Source organism: Artibeus jamaicensis, unplaced genomic scaffold (genome assembly GCF_021234435.1).
Source record: "Artibeus jamaicensis isolate MK-2021 breed Jamaican fruit bat unplaced genomic scaffold, CSHL_Jam_final contig_923, whole genome shotgun sequence".
In the NCBI taxonomy this organism is placed as follows: Eukaryota; Metazoa; Chordata; class Mammalia; order Chiroptera; family Phyllostomidae; genus Artibeus; species Artibeus jamaicensis.
The window spans coordinates 885,647-904,234 of NW_026522014.1; positions in this window are offsets into that span (position 1 = coordinate 885,647).

The window sequence follows — 18,588 nt, forward strand, 5'->3', positions numbered from 1 at the left end:
GAGAGTGGAGTAAGGACAAAGAGGCAAACACACAGGGGCTGTGATCACCAGCAGAGTCTGTGGTCTCTGGCTTGGGAGAGTTGAGTCACACAGTGATGAGCACTGACCCCAATAGTCACTGGTCTGGCTGGAGAATTGGGCTATACAGAGCAGCAGGCTTGAGTAGGAGGAATTTCTGAAAAAAAAAAACACTGTCTGGGGAATTCTCCTGCATCAGCCATTCAGCATCCTCCCCACCCAGGTGGGCAATGATCCTGAGGTTGCGAGGAAGGCCACACGGAAGGCCCTGTGCATCCCCACAGCAATGGGAAGGGACCGAGGCAGCCTGGCCAAGCATGTATGCCCACACTCCAGCCCACAGCGGTAAGCTGGAGAAAGAGCCTCTGAGGAAGACCTGGATCCCACGCCCAAGGCACCTGGGAAGGCACCAGACTAGCTCTAGGGAGAGTGCACACAAGACTGCTTGAGAGCACATCTGGAAGGGAGAAAAGCCATACCAATTGCCCCTCAGCCTGCTGTAGCCAGCAAGACCAGAAAAACCCATTTGGCCAGTTTGAAATCAACAAGAGTTTTTTTTAAATAATCTTTTATTCTTTAAATATTTACTATTGTTTTATCTTTCAGTACCTTCTTCCTCTCTTTCCTTCTTTTTCATTTTATTCCTTCCTCCTTTCTTTCCAATTTTATCTCTTCTTCCTCCCTTCTCCTGCTTTAAAAAAAATACCCACAAGTGAGACAAAAAAACCTGGAACTGTGAAAAGACCAGAGCTGGAACCAAAGAGGGGGCAACCCAACAGTTGAGACAGTGAGACAAATTTCACTTTGATATTACAGGGGACCTGCAAATTTCTGCATATTTGTATTATTTTTTCATTATTCTTACATCTTTTATTTAAATAGTATTTTTGCATTCCTCCTCTTTCTGTAAACTCTTCTTGGCCTTGGCTGGTTATATTGTATCATTTGACAGGTTTCCCCTGTCCCCTCCTCCACAGTGTATTGCTAATTTACTGTCCTTCATGTCACTTGTGTTCCTTCAGCACACTACTCAAGGTCCTGTACTCCCTATTCTTGTTATACGATCACATAGAGTCTGTCATATGATTGTTGCTCTAATATTATTGTAAATGATAGCTGTTCCATACAATTGTAAATACTTCACAACACCCCTCCAAATCTTAGTCCACTTCGCAGTTTCCTGAACTCTATTACTGTAGTGGTTAACTCTATTCTCTCACACACTACATCTATTTACTTAGTAACTCTATTCATCTCACACACATATCCTTTACTCTCCTCTTACCTCAGAATCTGACCTCCCAAGTCCAACTCACAATCTATCCCTCCCCAACAAGAGTCTTATCTTCTTTCAATCCTTTCTAAAAAATGGCTAGTTGGGTTGAATATCATGGATAACATTATACACAACCAAAGGATTTCCTATGTCTTCTCTACTGGCTGCTACTCTAAATGTCATAGAATACTCTCTTGCTGTCTTAAACCATTTTGCTTCCCCTCCAACTGATCACAAAAAAGAGTAGGTTGAAGCGGTGAATACCAGGATACCCACTGGAAGAGGAAACCCACCAACAAAGGAACAGCCAACAGATAACAACAGAAGGTGAAGGAGGGAGTGGAAACCACACAAACCACACAGGACCTACCTGAAAATACAACTAGATAGTGGAGAAACTACCCAGTACAAACAACTGGGCAAGAGCAAAAGAGAATCCTCAAAACCTGTACACACAGAAGAACTAGCTTCAACACAACCTGCCCTCACCAGCACAACAAATACAAGAGGTGGTGGACAGAGTGACCCGCAGTTAACCAGCTGGCGGGAACGACCCACCAAAGAAAGACCCCAAAACAATAAAAAACCCAAGGAAAAACACAGAGCCAACTTAAATGACAGCCCAAGACCAGTGAGCTCGGAGATCAAGGATACTACACCACTGAATCTAATAAGTATTCTACCACAGAAGTTCACACCATAAACCCAGGGGGCCAGAATAAATCAATTTAAGAAGGTGACGCTAACAGGAAGAGTGTCACAAACAATGGGAAGACAAAGAAACAATCCCCAAATGAAAGTAAAGGATGAAGTCTCAGAAAGAATGCCAAATGAAATAGAGGCAACTCAACTATCAGACGGAGTTCAAAGCAGTGATTATCAGGGAGTTCAATGAGCTTACAAGGAGCTACCAGAAACTACAGGAAAACTACAATGAATTCACTGCAAATTATATCAACATGAAAAAGAAAATAGAAACTATCAATAAAGGTCAAGAGGAAATGAAGAATACAATTTCTGAACTGAAGAACACAGTACAAGGAATCAAAAGCAGGATTGATGAAGCAGAAGATTAGATCAGAGAGCTAGAAGACAAAGTAGAAAAAAACACCCAGAAAGAGTAAGAAAAGGGAAAGAGGTTCAGAAAGAATGAAAAGGGATTATTAGAAATGCAAGACAATATGAAACATAATAATATCCATATAATAGGGATACCAGAAGGAGAAGAAGAAGAGCAAGGGATAGAAAATCTATTAGAAAAAGTAATGATGGCAAACTTCCCTAATTTGATGAGAGAAAAAGTCACACAAATCCAGGAATCACAGAGTCCCAATCAAGAGGAACCCAGAGGCCCACTTCAAGACACATCATAATTAAAATGGCAACATTCCAAGACAAAGAGAGAATCTTAAAGGCAGCAAGGGAGAAACAGGAAATAACATACAAGGGAGCCCCAATAAGGTTAGCTGCTGACTTCTCAACAGAAATGCTCCAAGCAAGAAGAGAATGACAAAAAATATTCCAAGTAATGAGAACCAGAGGCCTGCTACCAAGGCTACTTTACCCAGCAAGGCTCTCAATAAAGATAGCAGGCCAAATAAAGAGCTTTCCAGACAAAAGAATTCTAAAAGAATACAACTCCACCAAACCGGCTCTGCAAGAGATGCTAAAGGGAATGTTTTAAGGAAAGGAAGGAAAGAAAGAAAGAGGAACACAGGTCAAAAATTGCAATGAATAAGTACCTATCAATAATAACCTTAAATGTAAATGGATTAAATGCTCCACTCAAAAGACATAGAATAGCTGCATGGATAAGAAAGCATGACCCACACATATGCTGCCTACAAGAGACCCACCTCAGGACAAAAGACCATCACAGACTGAAAGTGAAGGGCTGGAAACAAATTTTCCAAGCAAATGGACAGGGGAAAAAAGGCAGGGGTAGCAATACTCATATCAGACAAAATAGAGTACAAAAAAAAAGCACCATAAAGAGAGGCCTAGAGGTCACTTCATGATACTCAAGGGAAGAATCCACCAAGAAGACATAAACATTGTAAATATATATGCACCCAACATAGGAACACCGAAATATATAAAGAAAATCTTAGAGGACTTCAGGAAACATATTGTCATCAACACAATTATGGTAGGGGATTTTAACACCCCACTGTCAAAAATGGACACATCTTCCAAACAAAATATCAACAAAGATATTCTGGCATTCAACAATGCCCTAGATGAAATGGAATTAACTGATATATATAGAACCCTTCATCCCGAGGAAGCTAAATATACATTCTTTTCAAATGTGCATGGAATATTTTCAAAGACAGACCACATGATAGGACACAAAACAAGCCTCAACAAATTCAAGAAAATTGAAATCATACCAAGCATTTTCTTGGATCACAAGGGACTGAAACTAGAAACCAACTCCAAGGAAAAAAAACTCAAAACACTCAAAATCATGGAGATTGAATAGCATGCTATTAAACAATGAATGGGTCAAGAACGAAATTAGGGCAGAAATCAAAAACTGTCTAGAAACAAACTAAAATGAAGTCACAACAACCCAAAACTTATGGGACACAGCGAAGGCAGTCCTGAGAGTGAAGTTCATAGCAATACAGGCCCACCTAAAAAAGATAGAAACATTTCAAATAAACAACCTAACCCTATACCTACAAAAACTCAAGGAACAACAACAAAGACAACCCAGAGCAAGTAGAAGGAAGGAAATAACCAAGATCAGAACAGAATTAAATGACACAGAGACTAAAAGCACAATTCTAAGGATCAATGAATCCAGGAGCTGGTTCTTGGAAAAGATGAAGAAAATTGACAAGCCTTTAAGCAGGCTTATCAAGAAAAAAAAGAGAGAGAACCCAAATAAACACAATCAGAAATGAAAGAGGAGAGATTACAACTGACACCAAAGAAATAGAAAGCATCGTAAGAAATTACTATGAAGAACTGTATGCCAAGAAATTTGAAAACCTAGGTGAAATAGACAAAATTCTAGAAAAATATAATCTTCCAAAACTCAATGAGGAAGAAGCAGAAAGCCTGAATAGAACAAAAATAGTACATGAAATTGAAGCAGTAATCAAAAAACTCCCAACACACAAGAGCTCTGGATCAGATGGTTTTACAGGAGAATTCTACAAAGCATTTAAGGAAGAGCTAACCCCTAACCTTCACAGACTATTCCAAAAAATCCAAAATGATGGAAGACTCCCAAACTCTTTTTACGAAGCCAACATCATCCTAATCTCAAAACCAGATAAAGACACAACAAAGAAAGAAAACTTCAGGCCAATATCACTGATGAACATAGACACTAAAATCCTCAAAAAAATATTGGCAAACCGCATCGAACAATACATTAAAAAGATCATACACCATGACCAAGTGGGATTCATCCCAGGTATGTAAGGATGGTTCAACATTCACAAATCAATAAATGTAATACATCACATAAACAAAAGCAAAGACAAAAACCGCATGATCATATCAATAGATGCGGAAAAAGCATTTCAATGCTTCCCATAAATGGGAAGGTACAGCACCCATTTATGATCAAAACACTCAGCAAAGTGGGAATAGAGGGAGCATTCCTCAATATAATAAAGGCCATATATGAGAGACCTACAGCCAACATCATACTCAACAGGCAAAAACTAAAATCTTTTTCAGTAAGATCAGGAACAAGACAAGGCTGTCCACTTTCACCACTTCAATTCAATATAGTATTTAAAGTTTTAGCCATGGTGATCAGACAGGAAAAAGAAATAAAAAGCATCCAAATGGCAAAGGAGGAAACAAAATTGTCATTGTCTGCAGATGACACGATAGTGTACATAGAAAATCCTATAGACTCCACCAAAAAACTGCTCAACCTAATAAATGAATTTGGCAAAACAGCAGGATACAAAGACAATATCCAGAAATTGAAGGCATTTTTGTATACCAACAGCAAAACAGCAGAAGCAGAATTAAGGAAAAAAATCCCATTTGATATAGCAAAAACAAAAATAAAATACCCAGTAATCAACCTAACCCACGAGGTAGCCCTGGCTGGTGTAGCTCAGTAGATTGAGCATGGGCCTGTGAATCAGCGGATCATGGTTTGAGTCCCAGTCAGGGCACATGCCTGGATTGCAGGCAAGTTCCCAGCAGGGGACACATGAGAGGCAACCATACATTGATATTTCTCTCTTTCCCTCTCCCTTTAAAGATAAATGAATAAAATAATAAAGAAAAGAAACCTAACCAAGGAGGTAAAAGACCTTTACATAGAAAACTACACAACACTGAAGAAAGAAATCAAGAAAGACACAAATAACTGGAAACATATACCATGTTCATGGATTGGAAGAATTAACATCATCAAAATGTCCATACTACCCAAAGCAATTTACAGATTCAATGCAATACCTATTAAAGTACCAATGGCATATTTCACAGACATAGAACAAACACTTCAAAAATTTATATGTAACTATAAACAACCCTGAATAGCAGCTGCAATTTTGAGAAAGTAGGAGGGATCCCAATACCTGATACCAAATTGTATTACAAGGCCACTGTAATCAAAACAGCCTGGTACTGGCATAAAAACAGGCACATGGACCAGTGGAACAGAACAGAGAGCCCAGAAATAAATCCAAGTCTCTACAGTCAATTAATATTTGACAAAGGGGGCAGCAACATAAAATGGAGTAAAAATAGCCCCTTTGACAAATGGTGTTGGGAGAGCTGGACAGCTACGTGCAAAAAAAAATGAAACTCGAGCACCAACTTACACCATACACAAAAATAAATTCAAGGTGAATAAAAGATTTAAATATAAGCCATGACACCATTGAAGTCCTAGAGGAGAACATAGGTGGGAAAATCTCAGATATTTCATGCAACAACATTTTTACTGATATGTCCCCTAGAGCAAGGGACATAAAGGAAAGAATAAACAAATGGGATCTCATCAAAATAAAAAGCTTCTGCATGGCTAAAGAAAATAGTATTAAAATAAAAAAAGAACCAACTGTATGGGAAAATATATTTGCCAATGATACCTTAGACAACAGTTCAATCTCCAAAATATATAAAGAACTTACATGACTCTACTCTAAGAAGACAAGCAACCCAATTAAAAAATGGGCAAAGAGCTTGAACAGACACTTCTCCCAGGAGAACATACAGAAGATCCAGAGAACGCCCTGGCTGGTGTAGCTCAGTGGATTGAGTGCAGGTCTGCAAACCAGAGGATAGCAGTTCATTTCCCAGTCAGGGCATATGCCTGGGTTGCAGGCCAGTTCCCAGCAGGGGACGCACTAGAGGCAACCATACATTGATGTTTCTCTCCCTCTCTCCTTCCCCTCTAAAGATAAATAAAATTTTTTTTTTAAAGATTTTATTTATTTATCTGTAGAGGGGAAGGGAAGGAGAGAGGGAGAGAAACATCAATGTATGGTTGCCTTTTTCATGCATCCCCTGCTGGGAACTGGCCTGCAGAGAACCGACCTGCAACCCAGGCATGTGCCCTGACTGGGAATCGAACTGCAATTGTCTGGTTCGCAGGCCCGCGCTCAATCCACTGAGCTACATCAGCCAGGGCTAAGATAAATAAAATCTTTAAAAAAAATCCAGAAACACATAAAAAGATGCTCAATATCACTAGCTATCAGAGAGATGCAAACTAAAACCACAATGAGATACCACTTTACACCAGTCAGAATGGCCATCATAAACAAAGCAACAAACAACAAATGTTGGAGAGGACATGGAGAAAAGGGAACCTTAGTGCACTGTTGTTGGGATTGCAGACTGGTACAACCACTATGGAAAGCAGTATGGAATTTTCTCAGAAAACTAAAAATGTATCTGCCTTTTGACCCAGCAATTCTACTGCTAGGATTATATCCTAAGAACCCTGAAATACCAATCCAAAAGAACCTATGCACCCCAATGTTCATAGCAGCACAATTTACAATAGCCAAGTGTTGGAAGCATCCTAGGTGCCCATCAGTAAACGAATGGATCAAAAATCTATGGTGCATTTACACAATGGAATTCTATGCAGCAGAAAGAAAGGAGCTCCTACTCTTTGCAACAGCATGGATGGAACTGGGAAGCATTATGCCAAGTGGAATAAGTCAGGCAGTGAAAGACAAATACCATATGACCTCACCTTTATCAGGAACCTAAAGAACAAAAGAAACAAGCAAACAAAATATAACCAAAGACACTGAAATGAAGAACAGGCTGACAGGGACCAGAGGAGAGGGAATTTCAGGAGAAAGGGGGAAGTGTTTGCAGGAACAAGTATGAAGGACACATGGACAAAAACTAGTGGGGGCTGAAAATGGGAGGGAGGTGGGGAGCTCTGGGGGAGGGTGAGCTGGGATGGGAGTAAAAGAGAACTGTACTTGAGCACCAATTAAAATAATTTTTTAAAAAGAAAGTTTGTCTCAGTTTTAAAAAGTGTATAGTAAGGAATAATATTTCGTGTGAAAATCAGCCATCTGCCAAAAACATCCTATAAATTTAACAGCTGAAAAGTCCTTCATACATCCTCTGGTCTTATTCTCTCTCTCCAAATAAGTGTTCAAAATAAAAACACTGAAAGAGAGAACAAGGGGACAGTGACCAGAGGGGAGAGGGGAGGGAATTTCAGGGGAAAAAGAGGAAGGATTTACAGGAACTAGTATAAAGGACACATGGACAACAACTAAGGGGAATGAAAATGGCAGGGAGGTGTAGAGCACGGGGGGTGGGGTGGGCTGGGATGGGAGTAAAAAGCAGAAAACTGTACTTGAACAATAATTAAATAAATTAAATAAAAAATAAGTGTTCAAGAGAGAAGAAGTAAATGACCAATGCCACTTAGCCATTTAATGGCAGAGCCAGGAGTGCCTGAATCCAGAGTCACACTCCTTGCCCCAACTGAAGAAGGAATAACTAATGAGAAATAAAGTGGCCTGAGAATTAGCGTAATTCTAAAGGCATGAAGGAGTAGACCAGAATGAGGCTAAGGCGGATGAAAGGAGTGAAAACTAATCCACTAATCAAGCAGAAAACATTCCCGCAAGAGAATCATGAGCCTTCAGACACAAGAATCAAGAACTTTATCAAGGAACTTTCAACCAGGTAGAAAAGGCCTGATATAGACCAGAAGGTCTATATCAGGAGAGAGGGGGGAATTTCAGGGCACAAGGGGAAGGGTTTGCATGAACAAGTATAAAGGACACATGGACAAAAACAAGAGGGTGGGGGGTGGAAACGGGAGGGAGGTTGGGAGGGCTGAGGGGTGGGCTGGGATGGGAGCAAAAGGCAGAAAACTGTATTTGAACAATTAAAATAAAATAATAATAAAAATTAAAATAAAATTTTAAAAAGACTAGAAAAGGACTGATATAGACAGATTTCAGCATAATAGTCAACACACAGGGAAGGGGCCAGAGATGGGGCCAGGGATGGGGCCAGGCGTGGGACCTTGGTGTACCAACTCAGTATACAAGGAAATGAGTGGGTCTTGACCAAACTATTACTTGACAGCTCGCCTTCATGAGTCTGCCACGTAGGCCACCTGTTACCACCTGGGGTTTTCACAAGGAACCCTTTCCTTCTTCCATGAGTCTTGAAGAAACTAAAAACCATCAACTTGGTGTTCACTGCAAGTTACAAACTGAGGGCAGGAGATTCGAGGCACCACTCTTTCCTGACAGTTAGGCAAAGATATCATCAGAGGGATCCCAGTCCATTTCCTTCTAAAGGAAATCCTTTCCATCCTCCAGAAAGGAACTACAGGGCACAACTGATACTTTGAAACTAAGTTTGTCATTCAATAGGCAAGGAAAGCTTTCTGGAGGACACTACTATTGAGATCAAGGGAGGCTGAGTAAATACCCTGTGTAGCTTATCACTGAGTGTAAATGAGTGTGAAAGTTGCCTTTTGGTGTCAAAAGACCTGACAAGACTTTTTTCCAAATGGGTTTGGAATTATAAGTAAATTTGTTGAGCTAAGAGATACTCTTTATCAGCTGTAAATATTTTTAATTGGTTTCCAGGGAACACCTGTGTTAGAGTTATAAGCATCAAAGGTGATAAACAACTTAATTATCCTCCCAGAACCATTAGGAAAAATTATCACTGTTAGTGAGCTTTCTTTAATGCCCTCTTTTGAAGTGCCATCCTGCTACTATTGTGGAGTTATTTGTAGTGTATTTCTCAGGGCTTTGATGCTCCCTATAAACAGAAAAGGCAGTTAGAAGTAGATTAATGAAACCCCTGGTCAGGTAGCTTGGTTGGTTAGAGTGTTGTCCCAGTAGCCAAGGTTGTGGGTTTGATCCCCAGTCAGGGCACATGCAAGAAACAACCAATGGGTGCATAAACAAGTGGAAGAATGTTTCTCCCCCGCCCTCTCCCTTTTTCTCTCTAAATACCTGTTTAAAGAGAAGTAGCTTAATGAAATTAATACCATTTATACCAGTCAGATGTGTTTTGAGTTACCATTGGGCATAGCTTCTTGTAGAAGCAGCAAGTTAAAGAGAATCTGAGCACCTTGAGAGAATTTTGAGTGATGGGGCACAAAGCCTGAGGAGCTAGAGAAGCCTGACCGTAGTATCCATTTCCCCATCGAGGTCATTTCCCCTCCCATCGTGGAGAAAAGGGAGTTGCCAACTCAGGAGACTGTTACAGGCAAGGAAGGGAAGAGTAGTGTATTTTGTTTCTTTCTATTTACTGTCTTTAAACTTTTTTCATGAAGACAAATCGAGGCGAGACATGAAATTAGAGTGGGGTGGCCTATGCAGTTGTTAGTGGGCCAGACTCTCTGCTCAAAGGACCTTCCTTTCCTCAGATTCCACCTTTGGAGCATGAAGATTTTCCACTTTCTAGAGTTTACTCACATATACAATGTCCCTGGGAGGTGTGTGTGTGTGTGTGTGTGTGTTTTTAATCACTACTATAACAGAAAACAAAAACCTTTTTTGTAGAAACAAAGAACAATCAGGAAGTGGGATTGGAGTAGAGGCCAAAGCGGGACTTCACCACGTTCGGATTTGTCCAGGACTAATATTGAGTGACTCAGCACTTTGCTGTTGCCTCCTTCCCACGGAAAGATTTTCTGGCTCTCGTTTTCACTCTTTGAAAAAGGGTTTTGTAGTGAGGCTTACCAGTCTTTTCACCAGGCAGAAACTAATGAACAACTATGTTTTGAGTGTCTTAAGAAATGATGTGATGGAGTTTTAATGGGAAATGCTACAATAATTTTTAAGCAATTTATGTTTTAAAAAATACTGCCCAGGTTAGAAAATCAGATTTGTAACATGACCGCAGGGAAGCTAATCCTGTCTCATTTCATGGAAACTAAGGCCCATCTGGAAAAAGCCATGAGCCTGGGACTTCTGACGATCTACCCCGTAGCCTCCCCACGTGAATCTGCTGAGGAAAATCTTGCACCTTGGTTGCAGCTAGAATCATATTAAATAACTGCCTCCATGAGATTTTTTTGGTACTGGACAGAATTAAAGGGAAACACAGTGGCCATCCTTTCAGCTCTGCCCCGAATTGGCAATCTACCAAGTAAATGAAACAATTTCCCAAAACCATTTTGACGCATGGAAGGTTATATCACAATAAAAATGTCAGTTGGACAGTAAAAATCAGTGCTTCAAAAAAGTATTTTCTACTGTGAAAAACCTCAAAAATGCAAGCTGGTGATTTTTATAACATCTACATTTAACTTGCTTATTTGGCTGATGGACTGATCATGGAGAATAAAGCTTGATCGGGTTTTATTCTTAATATAGATAATAAAGATAATAAAACTTCGAAGGATTTTTGAATACCTATAGGTCTTTGTTGCTTTGGATTTAAACTGAGAAAAAAACAGCTCAGTAGTCTCTTGGTCTGACTTGATTCCAAAGAGGCTGTACCATTGTTAGGACAAGAGGGTCTATTAACCCGGGGCTCTAGACTGTGCACTCACAGTTGTCTTCCTTTACACTCGCCTATACCATCCTCAACTTCCCCCTCTCCTGTTTCCTCGTCCAACTGATCAGCTTTAAGTTTTCTCTGAATGTTGGTGGGAATTGCTTGTTGAAAAACAAAAGCTCTAGCTATATGATTTATGTAATACACGGGTGAGGGAGAGAGAGAGATCCAACCTTCTGATTTCATACTTGACATGTGGCATGCTTTGCCTCAGAAAAGTATTTGAAAGTCCTGGTCATCGCAAACCAAATTGCTTTTGTCTGTAGACTAAGGGTCAAGTGGGAATTTCCATGCCTTCTCCAGACCCGCATACCTCTGCTCTGTCTCCCACCTCTTTCCATCACAGCCCTATTTCTGAGATCTTTCTAGAAAGGCAGATGAGAGAGATCCTTCCTCTGAAGTTCCAATTTCACACCATCTTCATTATATTATTGGCTCTTCACTCTGGGTTCTGTTATTGTTGACAGAGAAGGACAAAGATCATGAGTTTTATAGTATTTAATCGGCAACCAGCCCATAGCCAGCCATGTTTGACTCTGCAACCTCTGTCAGCTGGTGCTGATGGTGGTCATAGCCAAGCTCCCAGGATTATGGAAGCATGGCACCCACAACCCTTTTGATTCTGAGCAGAAACAATGCTGTAGAAAACATAATGGTTTTTAGAGAATAAAACCCATGTTTAAGAATTCTGCACCTTCGGCCCTGGCTGGTGTGGCTCTGTGGATTGAGTGCTGGCCTGTTAACCAAATGGTCGTAGGTTCCATTCCCAGTCAAGGCATGTGCCTGAGTTGCAGGCCAGGTCTCCAACAGAGGGGCGCTCAGGGTGCAACCACACATTGAATTTTCTCTCCCTCCCTCCCTGCCTTCCCCTCTCTAAAAATAAATAAATAAAATCTTTTAAAAAAATTACGCATCTTCCAAGCTTCTCCCAAGTTTTCCTCTGTCTTTTCTTCCAGCCTGACTACAACAGAGATGTCACACAAGTTCCCCATAACTACGGCTCTTTGTGACAACAACTTTACAGATCCCCTTAAAGGGCGCTTTGTACCCTTAGAATATTTTCCCCAACATAGTAAGTTGTTTTATAAAACGACCCTATCTGCTATTACCCAAACTACTAGAATTAACAGAGTTAGTATATCCGCGCCGGTCTTATCTCCAGCCAGGTTTGGGCTGGGGCTTCAAGTTGAACCTCAACGCTCTAGAAGGTGAAGTTGCAACCCAGGTGATTTTTGTCTGTAGGCATTTTTCATCTTTATTTTTTTTTTATTGATTATGCCATTACATTTGCTCTATTCCCCCTCCCTTCCCCTCCACCCTGCATACCCCTCCCCCACCATTTCCCCCTTTAGTTCATGAACATGTGTCTCAAATTCTTTAGATTCTGTATTTCCCCTACTATTCTTACCCTCCCCCCTATCTATTTTCTATCTACTGTCTATACTACTTATTTTCTGTACCTTCTCCCCCCTTCCCCCCCTCCCACTCCCCTGTTGCTAACCCCTCCCTGTGATCTTCATTTCTATGGTTCTGCTCCTGATCTAGCTATCCTCTTAGTTTGCTTTTGTTTTAGGTGTGGTTCTTAATAACTGTGAGTTTGCTGTCCTTTCACTGTTCATCTTTTTTATCTTCTTTTTCTTAGGTAAGTCCCTTTAACATTTCATATAGTAAGGGCTTGGTGATGATGAACTCCTTGAATTTGACCTTATCTGAGAAGCACTTTATCTGTCCTTCCATTCTAAATGAAAGTTTTGCTGGGTAGAGCAATCTTGGTTGTAGATCTTTGGTTTTCATGACTTGGAATACCTCTGTCCAGCCCCTTCTTGCCTGTAAGGTCTCTTTTGAGAAATCAGCTGACAGTCTGATGGGAACTCCTTTGTAGGTGACTGTCCCCTTAGCTCTTGCTGCTTCTAGGATTCTCTCCTTCATTTTAATCTTGGCTAATGTAATTATGATGTGCCTTGGTGTGTTCCTTCCCGAGTCCAACTTCCTCGGGACTCTCCGAGCTTCCTGGATCTCTCGGAAGTCTATTTCCTTTGCCATCTTGGGGAAATTCTCCTTTATTATTTGTTCAAATAATTTTTCAACTGGTGGTTGTGCCCTTCCCCCTTCTGGTACCCCTATAATTCGGATGTTGGAACATTTAAAGATGTCCTGGAGTTTCCCAAGCCTCTCCTCATTTTTCTGAATTCTTATTTCTTCATTCCTTTCTGCTTGATCATCTTTTTCTTCTGTCTGGTGTTCTCCCTTGATTTGAGTCCCAATTTTCTTTCCATCACTATTGGTATCTTTTGTATCAGCATTCATTTCAATTAATTTAGCTTCCATATGTTTCTCTAATTTGTGACTAAAATCCACCAGTTCTGTAAGGATCTTTATAACCAGTGTTTTGAACTGTGCATCTGAAAGACTGGCTATTTCTTCATCACTTAGGTCTATCGGTTCTGGGGCTCTGAGTTGTTCTAGAGCCATTTTTGGTTTATTCGTGCTGTTTAGTGAGCGGAGCGAAGCCTTGAGTTGTTTACCAGGACGGGGCGACCCAGGTCGCTGGTTTGTGACGCTGTGTGTGGGGGCGGGGTCAGAGAGGGAGCGATGGCGTTCCTCTCCGCTAGCCCAGCGCATCCAGACACTCAAACGCCTCGGGCTTGCTTATCCGATCCTAATTTTGCGAGCCTGCTGCACCGCGCGGGTTTCCCTTCTCACTGGTTTCTCCGCACGTAAATGCGCGCGACTGAGCGACCCACCGCGCCTATTCCCTGTGCGCTCCGGCAGCCAGCTCACTGGCGAGCAGCCCTCGGTTGCCTGCGCGCCCCGCACACCGCCCCGCACACCGCCCCGCGCACCGCCCCGGGAATTTTTTCTTGCTAACCTGCTCTGCTTCTGGCCTCGCTCCTCGTACCGGTCCAGCCGAGTATCTAGTTGTCCTTTGGACTCCGTATTGTCGATTTTCTGTGTGGCTTGGTTGTGACTGCTGTTAAAAATAGTTGTTCTTAGATTTGGTTGTGCACAGAGGCGAGGTGGACCCTCCACCTACTTCTCCATCTTGGCGGAAGTCCATTTTTCATCGTTATATCTTATTTCTCGGGTACCCCCTTATGCTTCACCCCTGAATAGCCAATAGTAACCTCATGGTAGTATCCGATCAGTGTCAGACCTCCCTAAATAGTTCTCTCAGTAATGTCACCCCATCCCCTTTACTGAAATACCTGCCAGATCTTAGCAAAACTTTAGTATCCTGCGTTCCTTTTCCTCAAGATCTTGTAGGTAACCAGAGATTTCATGCCTCAATATGTGATTCGGTTACGTGGACAATACAGCGTAGCCCTTAAGAGTCTGTGACTTAAAGTCAAACCACAGTAACTAAAACACTGTAGTGGAAATAATGGTCCAAACAAGAAGAGCTACTATTATTGTATTGTTATTCATCAATAGCAGCAGCAAATATTAATGGTATAATGATTATCCACCTGCCAGATGTTATAATTTTCTACAGGCTTTCTATGACCTTACACATTAAAGTAAGAACTGTGAAAATTTCTATGTCTTCTAGCTGGCCAACTGGGGCATGGGCTTGCTGTGATGTTTTCAGTCCTAATCCTCCTGGCTGCACCAAAGGCATCCAGCCCTGATCAGTCACAGATGCAAACACAGCACATGGCAAGAAAGAACTGGCCAGGTAGGTTGGTGTAGAGTGTTGCTACTTCAAGTCTTCTCACTTCCTCTTCTCTTGGGGGTCATATGGGAATGCAGCCTTGAACTTCTCAAGTTCTAAAGCTGAGATTCATGAGGTATCTTTAAGTTCAGTGTAGGATGAGCAGTTAAGAAGACAAGCATTTTCCTTCCTCTAATTTAAGCCTGGCGGTCTTAATCATCTACATACAGGGTTTAAGATAAATAAAGCATCCTTTTAAAGACTGGGCAAATGCACCTCCGCCATCAATTCTCAAGAATGGCACAGAAATAGGCATCTCTTGAACTACTTATAAGTGAAGCTAGCAGGATGATGACATCCCAGAGGGAACCACTGTGCCCTGGTGGTTCGGGCTGACTGCAGGGCTGACAGGCAGGGCCTTTGACATTTCTGGTGCAGTCACTGGAGAGTAGAGTAACGTGCTGTCTCTCTGCAAGGATGCTAACACCGAGCCATGTACCAAGCACTAATGCTCTCTGGACTTTGGCTACTATATTGTGCCGGCTCTAAAATAGAACATATTTCTCAAATGAGTTAATGCCTACCTTACCACTTTGTTGTAATGTGTAATTATAAGAAATGACACTTAATTGTTTAATTACGAGACCAAAAGCTAGATAAGAACTGGCTGCAAGCAAAATATAAAACCAAGCCTCTCTTATATAAAAAGGCATGTATATTATATGTGCTTATGTGCCATTCATGCACATATATATCTAGAAGTATTTTAGTTGAGTGTTTATGTGTAAATCTATACCGACATATGTTTTAGGCAAACCGGGTTGTCCAGGGTCTGATTCAGTCCCACACATGTTGACCGTAGGAGAGCTGCAACCCAAGGAAGGAAGTGGTTTGGCTGGTTCAAAAGGTGAAGTTCTTTACACAGGCTGCTTTAGAAACAGCTCCTCCTACTAAGGACCATTGCTAAAGACTACTCTGCTGAGCCATAGTGACCGGGTCCTCTTGCTTCTCTCTTCTTTGGAAATAAATCACAGCGCACTGAGAGCCTAGAGCGCCTGGATTGCCAATTCAAGATGGAAAGCAGTTGAGCCAATATGAGTAAGGTTTCTGAGTTGGAGTCTGGTATTTACCCAAAAGAAGGATTGATCCTTTGAGAAAATATGAAGAAAGGAATACTCACTTAAATCTCCCCTGGAATTTGTGCTAAACAGTACCTAAAGGTCTTAAAGAAATGTGACCTCTCTTTTCACATGAGGTCAACATTTTTACCTGTGTTCATCTATTTATTCAAACTTCTATCTGCATTTGTAGGTAAGGGTGTTAAGGCTTGCAGATGTGCAGCAACGAGGGCAGCACCACGCAACCTGTCAGTGGCAGAGACAGAACTCGAACCCAGGCTATTAGGTCCCAGATCCTATCACTTTCACCCCAGCCTGTCCCCCTTTGCACTGGTTTGGGACTGGTGTGGAAGGTTTCAAAGGCTAAGAAGAAATTAGGAAAAATAGACTGGCTCCCCCTAAGTTTGAGTATTCTCCTTTGCTAATGGGAAGTCTAGAAAATAACTACCAAGAAAATGAGAACAACAACAGCAGCAGATGTTCTGGGGAAACCAGTGTCTCATCGTGACTCAACTCTCAGGAACAAGTCAAGACTCCTGTTTTCCCCTGCTTGGCACTGGTCACTGCAGCAGAGGCAGGAGGTAAGGTGAGGGCAACTGTGGAGCGTGTTCAGCAGCCTCCACTTTCAGGCTTCATGAACCACTAAGGAGATGGATGTCACAGAAGTGGTACAAGTCATCCCGGAAAGAAATGGTGCTGACACTGGTCTCAAGTTCCCAAGCCCAAAGGGAAATTACCTGTTCCCTTCAGAGGTCACTTTTAGTGCTGCTGCAAAACTATTAGGGCTGTTAGGAAAAAAAGGCAGGTGAATCTTTCTATCCCTTAGCTGTCCAGCACCATCACCTGTGCACTGAAAATTTTAAAAGAGGCTGGAGTTGTCCTGAAACCCACAGGAGGCTTTCATAATAATCCTCTTACACAAAGTCCTCCCTAATTGTCTTCCTAATGTCTGAGATGACTCCACTCATTTGAAAATTGTTTCATCTAATGAGGGGCATTTTATAAAATATACAGCCTGAAAAGCTCACCTCACCCCTGAGGGGGGAAAAGGAGTGGCTGCTTCATGGGCTTGGAGAGGGACTTTTTATGTGTCCCTTCCAAAAGTTATGTCAAGCAGTTGATGTGTCTGGGTGAGTACCTAGAGGGTGAGGAATATGGAGGGAGAGACAGCAGGGTCCTTTCTTGAAGAAGACTTGGCGTGACATCTGCAGAGCTCGGAAGAGAAGAGCTGAATACGAACCGCGGAACAGGACGTGGTTTACATGTGGCTGCTCTTTGTCTGGATCATTCTCTTGTGTTACCTCCTCACTTATGCCCCTTCTATCCTAAGAACAATAAGCAAAGGCACATTGAGGAAGATAAAATTTAAGGCAGAACCCCACAGAAGGTGTTGTAAAGTCCAGCTTATCTTAGCACTCTTGCTCCTAGGCTCATTTCAATGTATGAATGTCTACCGTTGTGTTTTCAAAGATAAAAGTCATGAGAATTTCTAGAGGGAAAGAAAAGATGAATTGGCTATGTGGTATGTGGAAAAAAACACACTATGGGTATATAAATTAGATTGTGACTCCAGATATGTGACTTACTTGCTATATTAACTGTGGAATGTGCAGCCTCTCTGGGCCTTAATTTTTTTCATATAGGACTAACAGGTACTGCTCTGATGTGAAAATAAATGAGACGTCACTATTACATACCCCCAACCAGATTTTTTTTTGGAGGAAAAAGTGAATGACCACACAGGCCTTTCACCTTCCAGTACTTTTTCTTTAACCATGTTATTTGTTGGTTTGAAGTGATGTAGAAATAGAGAGTATTTCTGTAATGCTATTTCCAACCTCATGAAGCTGTAAATACCATTGTATCATACACCTGATGTGCATTGTTTCTAATATTTTCTGTCTTCCTTGTCTCTAACTCCAGCCTCTGTTGTGGTGACTACTTATGTACGGTTTCTAATAAAATTCACCCAGGCTCACCCTGACAGTGATGTGCTCTATGCCCTGACTTCGCACCTTCTGCCAAAGGGTCTCAATGTTAATGCAGAAGTTTAAAATGCCACAGGACCTGCCAGGCACTCATGCAAATAAATCTGGAAATGCGATGACATTTGCACCCACAAGGAATGAAAATTTGGCCAGTGTGTGACAGGAGCCCATGAACTGATTTATTTTTTCTTTCTCCCCTGGAGACTATTATGAGAAGCAGGTATATGTTCATCCATCTTCTCAGAGGATGATCTTGCAACATCAAGCAGTAACTTGAATGTAGCAGCTGCCAGCTTGATTAGTGTTCTTATATTTTCCTCTATCCTTATCTACCTCATCCCTCATAGTCTCATTCTGGATCACACTCTCTAATAAAGCACTATGATGAAAGACTTTGCAAGATCTGCTTTCTGGAGAATCAAGAATAAGACAATTGATACCAGAGTGGCTCCAGAAAACAGTTCTTCAGGAGGTATTTTGCATCTGGGTTGGAAAGACCTTATTGCTAGCAGAAAGTATGGCGATGATAACCCTGGG